The 17369-nt window shown below is 43.4% G+C and overlaps 1 long non-coding RNA gene across 1 annotated transcript in view; it reads right to left on the bottom strand.

The window, feature by feature from the left end:
• Nucleotides 1-17369, bottom strand: part of LOC135301936 (uncharacterized) — a 75018-nt gene that overhangs the window by 16162 nt on the left and 41487 nt on the right. The window contains exon 7 of the long non-coding RNA XR_010363662.1: nt 14107-14229. This is a non-coding gene — a long non-coding RNA (uncharacterized LOC135301936). The remainder of the gene's footprint in view (nt 1-14106; nt 14230-17369) is intronic.

Genomic DNA, 17369 nt, shown 5'->3' with positions numbered 1-17369 from the left:
AGTAAAAGGCACAAGTCCTATGATGGAAGAGCAGAATATGCCTGATCTGACACCTAGAAACATCTGAGCAGATTGCACACTTCCTTTCCTTGTGCCAAGCAACGAAATGCAATGTAATATGGTACAGGCCGTGTACATCCAAAATCCCACCATTGCAGCCTCTGCCACAAGCCTCTTCCTTTAGCAAAGTAGGTGTGGAGGTAGGAAGCAGGGCCTCCTGGTGCTGATCTTCTCCAGACAGCTTCCAGCAGGAGACAAGCCCCAGGTGAGCACTGTTGTGAGACCAACCACAGCTGTCCAGGGACACCCTGGACCAAAGAGAGCTGGTCTGGCTGCAGGAGAGCAGCAGCAGCGAGGATCTGAGCTGGAGAAGGAGAGGACAGTGGTTCATCAGCTAACAAGTTAACAACAAATGGGCACAGAGGCAGCCCATGCTAGGACTGCTCAGTGTATGGTTTGAACCAAAGGTCTCTGCAGAAAAAAATTTCCAGAAGTAGATGGGTCTGGCTTGGAAATGATCCCAGGTACATCCACGCCCAACACTGTGCCTCACTAGCCTCACTTCTTTCTGAAGTCTTTTCACATTGAACGTAAACTTCAGTTGGAGGTTTTTCAAACCCATGCATTTATTTTCTCATTTAACAGCTACTTTTTTTTTTGCTTTTTGTGGTATGGCTGTTTAAGAGGGTAAGCTAAATAAGTATAGTTTTAAGGGATTCTAACTTTTCTACTTACAGATATCTCCTATTCTTCAGCTTCTATTAAATGCTGGTTTTTACCATTACAATGTTCTTTATGTCAGTTTTTGTGATGTGAGCACACTCTATTCTCATATTGGCATATGACAGCACAGCTACCAGACATGACTACACTGAAGAATCTCTTCAAGATTTATTGTAGCCTCAACAGGGTATTGGCTTAAAAGGGCTTAAGGCCTCTGCAACAAACAGAAATAATAATTCAGGGGCAGGAAAAACCTTTACAACTACAGACTGTCTATATTTTCCCCAAACCAGCAAAACTAAGTTTTATAAGAAGCAGTAGGGAGAGCCAGCTGCAGATGCACATTGGGAGATTACAGGGTATAGGTATGCAGCACCTCTCCAAAAAAAACTCTTTCAAAGTACATCTGCAGTGAGACAGGCTATCTATCAAAAATAACTGGGCCTTACGCCTAAAAAGACAAGATGGGTAATGAAATCCCTAAGGCCTTTTAAACTATTTTGGAAAATTACAGATTAAGCAGAGGAAAGTATTTTAAGCAGAATTTTAAACCATTTATTAAAGCAGCATAAACCTTCTGGATATAACCATCATCAAAACACAGGTCTGCCTGCAACTCTAAAGGTGATGGGGGAGGGAATTACTGTGGACTTTTTACCAGAAAAAGAATAAAAACTCCCACTTAATGTCAATTATGACAGACTTCTAGTGCACTGTTAAAGCTCCTTTTAAGAATTGAAAGAAATGGAAATTGAGTTTTCAGCTCCTGTTTCACAGGGTCTCTGCTAAACAACAGCAAGACAGGATTGCCCTCTGCATCTGTCTGCCTCTGCAGATCTTTGTTGGAAGTTGCCACCTCACAGTTCACAAGCTGTCACAACCTGCTGCAAAACCATATAGAGGGAAGGAAACAGGTGTTTTAATATCTTCTGTGTTGCTTATTAATGTTGTCACAAGCTAGGCATCTGGGAGACCATCCAAAGATGACCTTTGTTTCTCATCATCTTAAAGGCATACCTCCTTTTTTTTTTTTTTTTTTGCTCAATTCCCATACCATCTAGCTTACACTGTTCAGTTTAGTTTCTCCAATCCTGGAAAGGCTCAGCATCCACACAAGTTCTCAGATGCCTCATCCTTCATTCTTGGTAAACAACCAAGAACATGCCACGTTTAATCTCCCCATTTCAAACCACCACAACTGAAACCCTAGTACTACTTGCTTGGGTCAAATGGATAATTTAGGAAAGCAGCATGTCTGGCTGTCTGAGACAAATGCCACACAAATTCCATGCCTTCTTAAAAAATATAAGGAAGTTTTCTGTGCACCAATTATTTCTGTGTGCCATCATTACACCTCTTCTTGTTGCTACACCAACAGGGAGGTTGTGATTTTGAACACTTAAAGCACAGAGGAGTTGGCAGAAATCTTTGTTCTCTGAAGAAAATTCTCCCCTTCCACATGTTCACAAGTTAATAGCACTTCCAGAAGCACCATGATGAATTTGAGGAAGCCAGAAGCACATTCAGTTTTGAAGTGAGGAGACACTCAGTTCCTCTGCCTTCAGTTGCTCAGTGGGAGAGTCAGGGGGAGTATTTGATACCCTCACTAAGTCTCTTTTTTGGTGAAAGTCTTGGAGTCTTCATCTGCTTTGTTTTATTTATAATACCACATTGGTCTAATTATGGAATCGCAATGACCAGATGCTTTCCAATGGCCCTGTACCACATTTCACCTTGCCAAGCTCATGGCAAGGGAGCTCCTCACAGAAAAAAGCTCTGGGTTTATCAACAGCTTTATAATCATTTACAAAACAGCATTGCTCTTGAAGTTCCTACATAAGAGCCTGGAGTACCACTGGCTTTCCCTTCCTTCAAAGCCAATTCTGAGAAAGACAACAAGTTCTGCCCAAGGCTTTGCATCCTCCTCTGAAGTTCACCCCTTACCCATGATTTATACATCCTCTTCTTCCTTTCCAACACCGGTTAGTGTACAATAATTGCATCATTGCTTTGTGTGCCATTAACTAAAATTTTGTGCTGGTGTCATAGTCTAAAATGCTTTTTAAGCCCTAAATTGTCCACTAGACATGCTACATTTCTTTAACCATCTTTTATCATTAAGGTTTTTTTACAAAAATAATCCATTAAACAATAGTCGAGGAAAGAATTTCTACTTTGTGTCACCAGGGCTCAGTTACCTGAAAACAGCACACATCAGAACAGCATCACACACGTGCACAGCCTTGGCTCAAACATGACTGTCACCAAAAATGGCCTCTTTGTCAATGTTCTGGTAGTTATACATAGCAGAATAAAAGTCACATAATTCAAGGCTCAGCGGATATTCTCAGTCAGTCAAATGAATTATTCTAAGGTATACATCCCACAACATTTAATCTGCTAGAGCTGCACAGTCCTCTTATAAGCATATACTCTCCTAAGAGCAGATTCCAAGTCCATGTCACTAAGGCTGCCATAATACAGCTGACCTTTCCTGGTCAAGAAACACTGTCATTTCTTTGAGACATCTTCCATCCTAGGTAGGAAGTCTTCAGGCATTTTTTCACTGGGCTCTGCAAAAGCCAGCTGATGGACCAGCTCTCACCCATACCATTGGATCACTGCACCCAAAAGACATTTGTCTGTTTTTCATGAATGAAAATAAACAAGTCATTGTCCACACAGTTTTAATGGCTATCAGACATCAGCATCTAAGTAGCATAACTTTTGCTCACAACTTCTTCTGCCTCCCATATTTAACACAACATAAAATTCTAATTTTTTAATCACTACATACTTTTGCCGAAATTCTTTTAAATCAGAAGTCTTGTCAGGTTCTGGTGACGGCCCTGTCCAGCTGTGTCAAAGCCTTCAGAATGACTTCTCTCCCTAAATTAAAATCCAGACCATTTCTGAGTCAATATCAATCACCTAAATTTCATGAAGAGCTGAAGTCACACCAAAACACGATGAGATTTGCTTGTTGGTTTGGGTTTTTTACCAGAAAGAACCTGGGAGCAATGAAGCCTGGCAAGCCAATGATGAACAGTCAGAATGTACTCTAGTTATTATGTAGTATTTATATATAATAATGCAGCAATTATTAATTACCTGCCATTCTGCTGTGCCAGAGAATTTCCTTTTCCTGACAGTCTCTTCCCCTTGGAGCTTATTAATGACTTCTGACAACAAACCTCTCCTGTTTTATCCTTGCTATATGAGATTCCCTTCATATCAAAAATTTTTAATAAATCATATAATTGCTTTGGACAAAGGCTTCAGAACACATAAAACTTCCAAAAAACATGCTTCAATTTATAAATCCACAGAGAACAAAATTACAGTTGTACAATCCCTGCTGATCCTAACCCACAGGCATCCTCTCTCCTCAGTAGAGTGGGGAAACCTCTGTCTTACTTTATGTGTCTGCATCTCTGCATTCCATGGGTATGGAATGTTCTCCTGCACCCTGCATGAGAACAAGGCAAGCAGAGTAAGGGGGTCTCTCAGCCCCATGTTCTGCTCCCTGCAGCACCCATGCCCCTCACGCAGGCAGGATCAGGGCCCCACCACACTGGCAGACAGGTTTGTAGGGTGCTCCCCCTCTGCACCTCCCACACCAGGTCCTCTATTCTCAGGCAGAGATTTGGGCAGTTGGAAAAATAGAGAAATGTCGACAGACACTAGTAAAAGTGTCTTCACCCCAAAAAGCTGTATCTAGATTACACACACACGTTTTACTCACACTCATGGAATTGACTTCTGACATGAAGGTAAAAACCCCAGCATTTTAAATACACCAGTGTCATCAACACAGGGTAACACAAAATTTCCAAGCATGACTTTAAAAAAAAATCTCTGTCATGTGATGAAGACATGCTAGAATATGACTTTTTCTTATTTTCACCCAGTCATCCTCAAAAGTTTTGGCTAACTAACAATAATAATAGCAGTAATAAGCATTACTTCCCTACACCCAGGTTTGCTATGCTTACCTAAACAAAAACAGACATGTTTTGAAATAAAACTCAGTCTCTGTATTAAACAAATGAGTGCTTAAAATGAAATTTTTGGCAAGGGCCAGTGAGTTTTCCAATCCTGGTGGTATTGTGTTTGCAGGGTGCCTTGACATTGGAAGTAATGATGCATCTGACTCCATGTTCTCAGAAGGCTAATTTATTATTTCATTATAGTATATTATATTAAAGAATACTATACTAAACTATACTAGAGAATACAGAAAGTATACTTTCAGAAGGCTAAAAAGGTAATAACGAAAACTTCTGACTCTCTCCAGAGTCCTAACACAGCTTGGCACTGATTGCCCAATGAGTCAAAATAATTCACAGCAGAAACCAATGAAACAAGCACCTGTTGGTAAAAAATCTACAAACACATTCTAAAGGAGCAAAACCCAGGAGAAGCAAATGAGATAATATTGTTTTCCTTTTCCTCTGAGGCTTCTCAGCTTCCCAGGAGAAAAATCCTGGGTGAAGGGATTCTTCAGAAAATATGAATGTGACATAGTGGGTGTATCACCCTCCAACAGAAAAACTGAGCACTTTCTCAAAAACATCCTGAAAGCAAGCAAACAAAAAAAAATCCAACCAACCAGAAAAAAAAAGCAACATATGTACATAGAAATTGAGTTATTAAAGAAGAACACATATATTTCGTAGCCCATTAACAATTCTATTCAGCATATTTTCTGGCATAAATTCAAAGGGCAACTTTAATGCCAGTAGCTGTTTCAGGAGGAAGCATCCTCTATCCAGTCACTGCTTCAGTCAAGCCTCACTGTCTGTCATGAGCACATTTGAACATCTCTGAATTACCTGACACACTACTGATAGGAAAAAGTTATGTACTCAGCTCTTTCTACACACAACTTCTCATGTATTAATTAAAGTGCTTATTTTAGAAAGAGTGGGCTTTTAATTTTAGTATTCTGATGGAAGAGAGCAATCATAAGATTTGCTACAGAGCCATATGATGGGCCTTCCCATGCCTACAGCTGGCCCCCCTTCCCAGGGTGTCAGGCCCTGGACCACACAGACTCACTTCAGCGTCTGAATTCCAGACATGAAAATATTTCTTCTGTTGTTAAAATACACTGAAGTGGACAGATACTGCCTTATACCACCATAACAATCATCACTTTAAAAAACCAAGACACTTTACACAATGGAGTTTGGGGTTTTTTCCATGGCACATATTTACTGATTTTTAATATTTGATTGGCACTATACTCTCCAAAACTTACCATCTTAGAGTCAGGTAGTCTTTATGCAAGTTGTTTTTTCCTACTGTAGTGTAATCAAGAGCTGCATTTGTCACTGTGGGCATATTTACAGCCTCCCTCAAGTAAGGAAGGGCTCCTCAGTGCTGCTCAGTCATAGCAGATAAATTAGTGCCTGCCAGGTCAGGCTCAAGGAGTCCAGAGGCAGCACATTATCCCCAGCCACGTGGCCGAGAGAAGCTTTTATCCAGTTTTTGTTTAAAGTGTAAGAGACTGCTTGGCTTTAACCAGCCTACTTAGTTGAGCTGTGTAGTTTCTTTATATAAAGTCAAAAGGCTTTGAATGGTATTAGACACTTTGGCAGACACTTCAGCTCCTTTGCTCCATAACAACCGGCTTTTCTTCCATACACAATAGTAGATCTCCTTCAAACTTGATTTAACAGATACATAAAGGACATCTCTCTCCCTTCAATCACCCTCTTTCTTTAGGTTCATGAAACCTTGAAACAGTGCCACTACTTGTCACAAGCAACCAGCCCTGGCTGAAGTTTTATTTGCCATCACAGGGACAAGCTGTTCCCATGCCTTCCAAGGGGACCAACTTCACTGCAGCACAGCAGAGATGTTGCTGGTGAGCCCATGCAAGGACTACCACACCTCCAGTCCCTCCTTCTGAATCCTGCAGGAACCAGGATGCATGTTCCCATGGCCTTCCTGAGTTCTCATATCAGCACTGTGTTTGCAGAAAAAGTCCAAGTAAGTAAAGGGCAAACTTACCTAATGAATGCATTTATCATGTTTCCAACTCCCTTTTTAATTCCTGTAATGAAGCAGCAGCCAACTCCACTGTGGGTGGAAGCAGAGAATTTTTTCCCATCTGCACAGCAAAGTGGTCTGCAGCACCAAGAAAAAGCAGTATCTATGGCGGAAAAAAAATTAACTAATTCCTTCTCTGGTGACAATGCTCCTACTTGCCCAACCCTACTGCTGGCTGATGGAGGTAGACTGCAGCCACCTCCATCCAGGGAGTTCACTCCCTGGCTTTACCATACTATGCCTCATATTTGAGCTAAAGACTATGCTCTGTAACCTACTAAGGAAAAGCATAATAAGGAATACTGAAAGGTGAATATTATCTTGGTAAAATGGCACCACGTGCTACCACTCTGACATTGCCCTCTGTTGGGCCTGGGAAGGCTGGTCCCCGAGCCAAGCGGGTACGCACTGCACTGGCACCATACCCCACCTCGGCACAGCCCCATCAGCAGCATGGCTAGGTGTGACCAGCCACAGATAATTCACATAACAATGAGAAATGGGGGAGATCCAGCTACTGTCAACCCCTTTTTCAGTCCTAGTTACAGCCAGGATAATCTTTTGTAAGGGTAAGTGACTCGCAAGGTGGAGTCCGCACGTGGCTCTGGGCAAGAGCTATAGGAAAACCCACATGGGGCTGAGTACTGCCTCAGGGGGCTCCACCACACAACAGGGTACCCAGCCCCATGAGAGGTGGCCCATGGATGCAGCACAGGCATTCAGGGTACAGGAGGCACAGAGCCCAAAGGCTGCCCTAGGGGATATGTCTAAACCTGAAGCCTTTTTAAAAAGCCTATGCCTATTGCAAGGCAACATTGTTGTGAAACCTCTCCTGCAGCCAAAACTTTCTTCCTCAAAAGAGAGCTAAGCAGGCCCCCATGCCTATCAATCCTTGGCAGATTAAGATATTCAGTTGGTACTGGGCAGATCACTTCTGCTGCAGTGAAGGCAGAGCAGTGCTTCAGCCCCTGTGGCAGTCCCCAAGCTTCAAGCTTGCAGTGCCAAAAGACCTTAGGCCCTGCAGATGCTGCCAGTGCTTCTGGGGACATGTTCAGCTGCCCATCATGAGCTGCCAGTCAAACTGCCTTGATGGCCAGGGGATGTGCCAACCACTCCTGCGTCTGCATCCAAAATTCAGTTTTGTATATTCATCCCTGCTTGTCCCAGCTCTCAGAGGCTCAGCTGTGCTATGCTGTGCTCACCACAGATGTTCTCTTCCAGGTGCCTCTCCTGACACATGAAAGAACCACAGAGCAGGGGTTTCACTCAGCTACTCAAGCACTTGTCTCTCAATTAAAACACAGGTGCAGAACAGAGCAAAATAGCCCAGTACCGCACTGCTCTTCTCAAATGGTGGGAAACTTCTGCCTGCGGCCCCATCTTTCAGCTATAAGCTTTTTTTTTTGAGAGACATGCACTGGCAGAGGAGAAGCACACCACTCCTCCCATTGTTGCTCTTCAGTTTTGCCCATGTTTTATAAAGGCAGTGGCCTTCTCATCCACCAAGGCTTTTGGGCACAGGGAAGGATGATGTTTCTCCCCCTCAAACCTGCCCTCACAATATTGTTTATAGCTCAGTGATTTGGGACCAGCAGAAAGGAGTTGGCTTGAGAATCCTCTCAGACAGAGAAGAGATCAAAATCCCTGCCTTATATTCCACAAGAAGGTGTCTAGGCATGGAGCTACTGTATACTGATGGCAATCAGCCTTTTTATTATAAGACAAACCTCTTTCCACAAACACTCAATTCTCTTCCTGGAATAGGAAGTTAGCCCAGGATGACAAGCCAACATATTGGCCCCACAACTGGGGAGTTAAGTCTCCAGATTTGATGCTGAGCCATGTGAACAAGGTCTTGGCTGGGAGAAGCACCTTGCAGCCTATAATTTAGCCAGCATGGCATTGATGGCGTGTGCTGTGCTGCCACCAAACTGAGAGCACCACTAGGAAATTGCTAGTAAAAACTAAAGCACCTCTAGGCCAATGGATATTGTGGCAGTTTTCAATTAAATGTGCCTTCAGGTAGGATTGAGTTGTTTTTGTGGCAGTAGTCATTGTCTAGGATTATTGTCATTGTCTAGACTCTAAGAGCATAAAGAGAGCTGCATTACCATGATGCTCTGTGTGGGCTTATGAGCTTTTCCATGCAATAGAATGCACCTGCCCCAGCATGGTACCACCTAAAGCAGCCCCAACATGAAGCTGGCTCACAGCCAGCCAGCCCTGGGAGCAGCACCTGTCTCAGCTCCCTGGCTGGTTGCCCCTGCACTGGTGGCACAGAAGCTACCCAATACATTCTCTCCTGTCACTCAGCAGCTCTATGCAATGCTCAAGAGTTTTACCAGTCTCCAATAATGTTCACACCCCACAGAAATACAATTCTGGAAGGGGAACAGACCAGAGCATATGGGCAGGCACAGTAACTGATGTTTTCTCCTCTTTATTTCAGATAATTCCCAAAGATGTGTCTAAGTCCAGTGTTTGTGAAATGTTATGCCATGAACAACACTGACTGGGCACACATGAGGTGAAACAGTGCTTTAATCTAGGGAGGCTGAGCCTCACTGCAACCCCAGCTACTCCAAGCAGCCACCAGCTCACAGCAGCTCCTCCCTTCCCTGCCCAAGCATGGGCCATTTCACTGCATGACAGCACAGGCTCCAAACACAAAACTGTCACTGTGATTGGTCATTCTTTCTCCTGTAACTGTGTCAGCATGGCCCTGTCTATTCTGCCATTGACAGAGACAACCAGACTAGTACAGAAGAATCTACAGCAGTGAAAACGAGATAAAACTTTAAGGATCAGATGAATGGCTACCACCTACCTCTGGTCATGTTCCCATTTTCATTGGCTTGGCATACTCTTTAATGCCATGTAAAGCTGTGTTAACTGAGGCAGGAGGCTGCCTGTATTACTCTGGCTGCTGTTGCAAGGGTACAAGCCAAGAGAGCAACCTTCCTGGAGAAGAGCAGGAGGGTTGTCATGCTAGGAAACAAAATTATGCTTCTGAACCACAAAACTGCTGAAGTGTTGAAACCAGTGTGATCCAACCACTGGGCAGCAGCAGCACTTGAGCCTGCTGTATTATACACCCCAGGTACCTGTGGTCTGTAAGCACCAAGGTTTTTTGCTTTAGCCAGGAATGTTTGCTGAGTGGCACACCCAGCAGTTCCATCCCTCCACTGCCAGTTCAAATGCAGGTCTCACCTCAGCCTCAGTCCCTCAGCACCACTCACGCTCATTGCCCTGATGCTGATAGACCCAAACAGCCAACACGTGCTCCCAGGCTGTAGAGCCGAGGGTGAAGGCAGCAAAGCTTTGCCAGGTGGCTCTGTACAAAAAGGATACATGTGCCTGTGTAAATGCTCCATCGTAAACAGAGCTGTAGTGATATGAGCAAGCCAGACCAGCTGCTGCAGCAACCAGCTACACTGCTCTCATTATGCTGACACTGCCAGAGCAACAAACCCCTCTGTGAACCAAGGGCTTATCTAGAAAAGGTGCTTACAGGGATTAGGACTTCATTCCTGTTTCGCAGTCAGACAAGCTCTGCCCTTGACTTCAGAGGCTTGGGAGGTTGCGCTGGGCCAAGGACAGGTTGGGAGGGTTTGGACTGTGACCCTCATGACAAAATCAATAGTGCTCACGTGGCTAGGGCCACTGTGTAAATCAGTGGCTTGTCAGCCGTGGGGACTGGTCTTCTGAAACAAAAAACATCACAACAAGAGATATAGATGACCTCCTCCAGCTTGTCTTAAATCATTCTGAAAAGTTAATGTATCTTAAAAGAGATACAGAATTTCCAGATTTTTTAGTACCTGTTAAAAGATTACTAAGAATCATATACATTAAATACATTAGAGAAATATATTCGATTGAGTCAAATGTATCAAGAGGCTGCAAAGATTTTTAACTCCTCCTCCTGCTGCTAAGTTTGGGACTCTTTTGATTTTAAAAGCAAATAACCTTGCAGAGAAACTAATTCAGGAAGGCAGCTTCACTAAGCACTTTTTGGGGAGAATTCATGCAAAGAGCTGACTAAATGTGCAACCAGACAATATATAGTCAGTGACAGGCACAGGTGAATTACCTGGCAGTCTCTTTCACTCTGACATGTGGAAATCAGATCTGTCAGCAGTTATTTTTAGTAGACATGGGGTCACGAAGGACTCACCACAAAGTTTTTGTATGATTTCACTTATCAATACGTAATAATATCTGTATCAAACTTTGAGGCGATGCAACTTCTGCAATTTGTGCAAATGAGGATCATAAGTATACAATTCCTGCAAGCAGGAGTTGGTTGTTACAGCAAAGCTAGAGGTCCCAATTAATGTGTTTTGTGTAAAACTAGGAAGCAGCTGGCTTGGCTTTCATAACAGTTACCACAACAAAGTTGCAATGGAAGGGGCAAGCAGAGACACACATCCAGGCTGAGAACCCTTTATCCAAATCACAGCACACACTGTTCCCAAGACAGGCCTGTCCAGAAACCAACTTTGGCAGCTGCTGTGTCAAGTGTCAAGAAAGGGATTGTGCACACAACATAACCTAATCAGAGGCCGAAATAAGATACATAATATACAAGAACTCATATCTGTTGCTGTTGATCTACCTGAAGTACAAAAATCAACTTGCAAAATTTCTGGTTAGACTTATATTAGACTGTCCAGCCCCTCTTGTTTAATAAGGGTTCACATTCCCTAGGAGTCGTGCAGGTGTGTCTGCAGTGAGGAGATGGCCCTCAATGGGTGGATGTTCATCTGCCTTCGTGAGTTTTCCTTATTGTGATGGCAGAGAAATTGTGCAGAACTGAGATGCCTGGACCAAATACTGCCTTTTTCACTTTTCACCTAGTCAGTAGTGCCACTCAAGTGGACATCCCTTTCCAGACCAACTGGGGAAATTCATTGTTCCTCAATAAGGCAGGTGACCAGCCTGCAGAGGTGTGCAATAGTGCCTTTTGCGCCACCCTTCACTTTGAGCTTTGGGTGCTGGGAGCTGGACAGAAGACAAAAGCGTGGATGAAAATGTGGTCCTTCATCACAGCAGGTTTTAATTGGTGTTGCCAATGTCCAAATGTTGCAACTAGGGACAGTACACAGAATATTGTGGTATACTGAGTTATAACCAGCTCTCCAAGCATCTGTCACCCAACAGACCTTGTTTACAGAAAAGAACTTGACCCAGTAGAATGTGCATGGACTTGCAGAAGATGAGATTAGATTAAAACTTTAACTAATATAAATATTAGTCAAGAGTCCTTAAGAGATTAAAAAAATAGCCCAAGAGATAGCTACATGTAATTATGCTTATTGTCAGAAATGGGGTACATCCAGAACAGACTTGGGTGCAAGGGCCAGTAAAGAACCAGTAGTACAAACACTACTGCTTTCTCATCTCTGCAACTTGAGTAACTGTTCTTTTTTCCCACTTAACTTTAAAAAGTCTCTCTCTCATTGCCTAGAATTTAAAGTGGTTTTCTAGGAATACAGACAGAGGAATTGTCCTCATGGTATTAGCTCATAGGCAATCTTTTTGTCTAGAAAACTCATCAGAAGGGATAATTTACACTAATCCTACAGTGGAACCTACGAATTGCTCAATGTGGAGAAGGAAATGTGTATCTGTACTCTGTGGAGTAGACAACAGACTTTGAAAAGCAGAAGTCTTGATACCTTAGCAAACTGTGAGGTAAGATTTAATCCCCAATTTTCTGTAGAGGTGTGTATGCCTCCCCAGTTTATTTTAGGGGAAAGCCAAGGAGCATACCATTGGCTCTCCTATCCACTCAGCTTACAATATATATAAAAGTATTTCACTGGGCTGGAGCGCAGTTCTCTGGTCCCTGGAAGGTTTCACAGTCATTCCCAGCCATGCACAGAGACACAGCTATGGAAGGCCCTTCCTGGAAGAGCACAGCTGAAGTTCAAAGAGTCACCCAAAAAAAATCCTGAATGCACTGACTGTTAACAGTGAGGACCTGATTCAAATCAACCCATTAAAAAAAAAAAAAGGCAAAAAAAGAAAGATTCAATTCTATCTAAACAGAGAGGCAGTGTCTGAGGAGCTCGCCAGGTAGACGTCTGCAGGAAAAGAGACAGCAGGAAATGGTGCCTTAGAGGGCTGTGAGCAAGATCCAGAGGTCCTTGAGCCTGTACTTCCCTGGGCTCTCTCCCTGGGGTGGCAGTGGGAGGATACAGAGAGCTCATACTGCTTCATACTGAAGTATTAGTCTGGTAATGGCTTTTGAAAACATCGATTTGGCAGAATGATGGGGTTTTATTTCCATTTTCACAGAAACCAGGATACTGCTCTTACAGCTTTCATGGTTGTTTTGGGGGTTTTTTTTCCTTCAGCAACAGCTTATCCTTCAAAAATTCAAAGATAAGAAAATATTCCATCGTTTTGACCACAGAAGAAATTTTCTAGCTGACAGAAAAAAGACATAAATTTCCAAGTTTTCTTTAACAGAACCTTCCTCCCCCTCTTTTACATCACCTCTCCCACCGACAATGGACACCATGATTTGAACAGCTTGTGAAAATCACACAGGCTGTGACAACACATCCTGAGGTTTGCAACACTGCCTGCATGAGGCTGATGTGACTGAATCAGGTTTTCAGGAGACAGGGTCACAGCCAGTTATGCAGCCTTGGAGGAAGCATAGCCCCAAGACTGCTCTTGCCACTTCCCCTGGCAGGTTTGGTGGCAGTCTTCATGATGTCTCCCAGCTTCCTCCAGGGCATCCAGAAGCCCTTGGAAGATTCCTTTTAAGCGCAGGAGACAGAGCATGACTTAATTCTTATATGTTGGGTGAATTAATTCCCGACCTGTTCCCTGCACTGCAGTGATGTTACAGGTGCTTTTTTCTGGCAAAGGGGCAGATTCTTCATGCAGGCAGATCTTACAGAATAAGAGGAAAACAGAAGTTTTTCAGAGCAGAGGAATGGGACTTGCCAAAAAGGAAGAAAATTAAGGCTTATCTGACTCCAGAGTGAAATAACACTTTTATGTTATAACATAAGCATTTTTATGTCACAGTTTTTTTTTCCCCCTAACACAGAGTTAGCAAAATGAGACAGCTCATGATTAGTATAAGGCTTTGGCTTGCAAATCTGTCTTTTACCCATGTGATGGTTTTCTCCAGATTTTGGGGCAAAGGACTTTTAAATAAATATTGCTATTACACTGCAATGACACACATTACATGACTTCCCCTCACTCAACGCAAATCAGTCACTGAAATAATATCTGATACACTGATTCTATGTGAAAACTGTAATCATGTACCTCTACATTTATCCTTGTGTGTGAGCATACCTGTGCCAGCAGCTCCTCTTTGGGAAGCCCCTGGGACCACTCCACCTGTACTAGTTATTACCTGGCGTCTCCAAGGATTCCTCAAAATGCACGTGGCTGGCAGAATACCAAGTACTGGCAGTACTGAGGAAGAGAAAAGGACAAGGTCAAAGGGCAGAACAGGTATCAATCCTTTCTGCTGAAGTGGGTCTTTTTCCATGGCCACTTCTCAGTTGAATTATCTAATTTGGTTTCAACAAATGGAGCTTGAGCAAATTATCTTTTGCTCTAAGAGCAAGGCACTAAGATTTGAATCAATTCTTAAGAGAACTTAGAGCAGGGACACCCAGACTTGTGCAAGCTGGAGAAGAGGGAGGATTTTGAAGGACTGAAACCAGTCACCTGTCACAACAGGATATATTGCACCAGTCAGACCTAGAGGGAGAGCAAATTCCCCACTGGATTTGCACCTTTTCATAATATCCTTCCACAAAGGCCCCATCATGGCAGGATCCCCAGCCTCCAAAAGCCCTTGCCCCAGGTTGGAACACAACCTGAGTGGCAAGAGCCAGCACAGCTCTTGATTTCTCACAGACACCCTCTGCAAAGCACTTTCTTGGGTGTCCCATTACAGAGCAAGCTGCTGGTGACCGGGTCTGACTCCCCTGAATCTGCAGAGTCAGCTGGCCCTGCTCCTCCTTGCACCACTCGCTGGATGTCAGAGGCAGCCATGGCCACGCACTGCTTGGGACAGTGAATGATTTTTGCAGGACAGTGGCAAAAGGGGAGTTTGGTATAATTATCAACACACTGCTAAGACAAATATCTCCCCCGTGTCATAGGTACACACTGCAATGGTTCGGGACATGTAGCTTCTTTGCAACATAATATTTAATTGTATCACATTAACATTCCTGTGCTGTAGTAAAGAGTGCTGGTGTGGCAAGTTTTGAGTTGAGCTCCAGGTTTTGGCTGAGAACCGCTCTACACTGTTAGTGCCATGGTGTGGCTGCTTGCAGTAACTACATTTCCTATATACCTTGCACTGAAAAAGGAATTCAAACCCTCTTGTTTCAGAACAAAAACTTCCAAAATGCAGGCTGCAGCCTGGGAGCCGGGAAATTCATGTTCCTGGTGGTACAAGGGAGTTCAATTTTACCCTGCCTACCCTTACTCGGCATGAGGTTGAAGTGTTAGCACCAAAGCTAGCAGAGAGGGCAGTGGCAGAAGAAAGGAGGGGGCACAGGGAGGTGCCGGATCTGGGAAATCTCACTGATGAACAACACAGCTGTTGTGTTGATGCTGAGTTTTATTTTATTGTTTTTCCTCCTAGGTGAACATTTCTTAAGAAAATAATTTGTATGAAAAATAAGAGCACTAAGTGAAATGACCAAGGCAGTGCTGCAGATGACTCTTCCTGTACAGACACACAGCTCCACAGGACAGGTCTGAAGTTCTTGGGGAATTCTGGTTGCTCTTGGAGAGGAGTATCAGCATCAGCAAGAGTAACTCATCTCTTCAGCACATGATTGAAGAGGGATCCACTGGTGCAGAGAATACAAACACATCCTCTCCTTTTTTCTCCTTGGATTTAGGGACATGTCACTGTTCCTTTTTGGTGATTGTTATACCCTCATTTCTGTAGCTCAAACTGTGTAATGCAGCAAGCTGCCAGCCCTAGCCTGGCCAACCTTTCTAGAAAAGGCCACATCTGGAAATGCTTTCCTTCAGCTTTGCAAGATTTTGCTCTCCTTCAGGTATTCCTTACAAGGCATCACTCTGAAATACAGTAGGACCAGCTCTGCCAGCACTACAGCAGCAGTTTCTGCTGCACTCCCACTTGCACCTAGTCCCTGAAGCCTGGCAAACCCTGGGGAGCTCAGCCCACAGCAGCAGATGGAGGCAGGAAGCCTTGGCCCACCACAATGAAGCAGGGGCCTAGAGACAAGAGTGAGCTTCCCTCTGCCCACCCGTGCCTCATCCATGGTGAGACGTTTGCTGGCACGCCTTTTGCCAAAACGTGGGTTGAAAGCAGAAGAGCTCCCTCCCAAAATCTGGGCAGCATCCAATTTGAGGCAAAGACAAATGTCACTGACCTTTGCAGCATTCCAAGAACTAAAGTCCCTTAGCTCCCTTGCACTCATTGGAGAAATTGCTCAAAACCTGTTCTCTTTCCAATCTCTCCCAAGGGGAAAAAAAATTAGTGTCTATGCAAGTGTATTTGTTCTGTGTGTTCCTTATTTTATATTTCACAAATCAATGCCAACTTTCAGTCATTGAATCCAGACACTCATGTTAACAATGGATGATTATATTTTCCATCTGAATGTTTTCCCACAAGCACAAGCATTAATTCAAAGTATTCTTTTTGCAAGTAGTAGTGTTGCAATGTATACTAAGATGAAATATTTAACTTGTGTAGATGAAACCGTTTTGTTGGAACCAGCAGAGTCACACCAGCTCACACCACCAGAGACCTTGGTCCACAGCTGTTTCCCCACCCCTGAACAGCCAGGATGCTGTCTCTGAGCCAATAGGATTTATGACCTTTTTAAATAGAAGCGACTTTCTCATGCGCATCGGTAAACTGCTGTGCTATTGGACTGCAAGGAGCTGAGTACTTTTCCACTCTTTTTAGCTATTGCTATCAGAAATCATGGGTTAGTCGATAACCACATTCCTCTGAGATGAGTTTGCCAGTGCACTGAAGGAGATCTGTTCACACTGGGAGGCATTGTTTCCCAGGCTATTCCAAACAATACAGAAAACACTGTGTTCTCATTTGAGTACTATGAAGAAAAGAGCTCAGTGGAAGGACTTTTAAAGAACTAGCATATGCAACTCTATAAACTATATTCTTTAAATAAAGAAAAACCCTTTATGTTATGCAGAACTGAATCATGATTTGCTCATGGACTGCATCCAGCATCAGAAATATGGATGAGCTTTGGCTGGGCTTTCTAAGCAACAGAAATAAATACTTCACTCGCAGCAGAAGAGGGAAAAAAGAAGAATAATTTTAAAAATCAAACAGATAATGCTAACACTTGACTCCCCTTCATTTTCAATAGCAAAACATAATGACAAATTCATTTAAATTGAGTAGGATCAAAATGTTTTGGATAAAACCTTGCCCTGACCTAACTCCTGCCCCTTAATACTAAGTCAATGCAGAGCAAGGAGATGTTAATCTGTCTATAGTGAACTGAATCAGTTTTGCCAACCAGGTCAGAGGTAGTATTTCAGGCACTAACTTGGTACTGATGCTTTAAATAGCAGCAGAG

The sequence above is a fragment of the Passer domesticus genome, chromosome 5 (assembly GCF_036417665.1).
Source record: "Passer domesticus isolate bPasDom1 chromosome 5, bPasDom1.hap1, whole genome shotgun sequence".
Lineage (NCBI taxonomy): Eukaryota > Metazoa > Chordata > Aves > Passeriformes > Passeridae > Passer > Passer domesticus.
This window is presented reverse-complemented; position numbering and strand designations above follow the sequence as displayed.